This window comes from Rattus rattus, chromosome 16 (assembly GCF_011064425.1).
Source record: "Rattus rattus isolate New Zealand chromosome 16, Rrattus_CSIRO_v1, whole genome shotgun sequence".
NCBI lineage: Eukaryota > Metazoa > Chordata > Mammalia > Rodentia > Muridae > Rattus > Rattus rattus.
In genome coordinates, this window is record NC_046169.1 from 9,519,052 (window position 1) to 9,520,370 (window position 1,319).

Sequence of the window (1,319 nt, forward strand, 5' to 3'; positions counted from 1 at the left end):
TTAATTTGGCCAGCCAGGCTGTCAATGAGGCTCGTCAAATAAAAATCTATTTTGGGGAGGGGCAACTGCAAGAAACCAAAGAGTAAAACGACTTCTGCTGCCGCATGCATCCAATCCAATGCCCCACATGTAAGAAAAACTGAGCCCCATAAATCCCCTGAACTCTAAAAACACATAAATAACCACACACACACACACACACACACACACACACAAACACCACCAACAAAGATGAAGGTACAATATGGCTGTTCAGTGGTAAAGAGCACTGATTGCTCTTCCAGAGGTCCTGAGTTCAATTCCCAGCAACCACATGGTGGTTCATGACCATCTGCCGGGATACACCCCTCTGTGTCTGAAGACAGCTAGAGGTACCACACACAAAATAAACAGTCAAGAAAAAAAAAAGGACGAAGCAAAAGCTTGGTCTGGCCCCCAAAAGCAGCCAAGAATGAAAGTTAGGGTCAAGGCTGGAAGGACATTGCAAAAAAGACAAGAATTCTGTCATTCTTGCAGAGAATTTTTAGGCAACCCACAACCCAGGGACCAAGACACTAGTAAACCATAAAGCACACACACAATGCACACATAACACATGCATAAAAAAAAACACATTTTTAAAAAAAAAGAAAAAACCCAAATTATAATAAAAGCCAAAAACATAGGAAAAGAAAAAGGTTGGGGATATTAGCTAGCGTAGAGCACTGCTCATAAAGCTCAAGAAGCATGTCTCAAGTCCCATCCGAAAAAAGAAAAGAAAAAAAAAAAAAGAAAAGAAACAGGAAAACATACTCTCTAAAACCTTCCACATCAACCAGAACCAGTGAGCCAACAGTCTACCTGATGAAGTAGATTAGACAGATCCCAGACACAATACACAGACTTTCCATGGAAAATCCCAGAACTACAGGGGGAGGCACTGAAACCAACTTAAACTCCACTTTCAGCATCACACAGGACTGTTCAATTACAGCACAAAGCAATGAACCCAGAGCTGCATCTAGAATACTTGTCACTGAGCCCCAACCCCAGCCTCCCTCACTGTATTCTGCAGAGGCTCACCACCGAGCCACACCCAGCCCCTCACTGGGGATTCCCAGGCAGGCCTCACCACCGAGCCACAAACCCCAGCCTCATCAGATTCTGGCAGGCTCACCACTGAGCTCACACCCCCGCCCCTCACTGGGGGATTCTCAGGCAGACCCACCGAGCCACACCCCAGCCTCATCAGATTCTCCAGCGTAGGCCCACCACGGAGCCACACCCCAGCCCTCACTGGGGAATCAGGCAGGCTCACCACTGAGCCTCACTGAGCCACT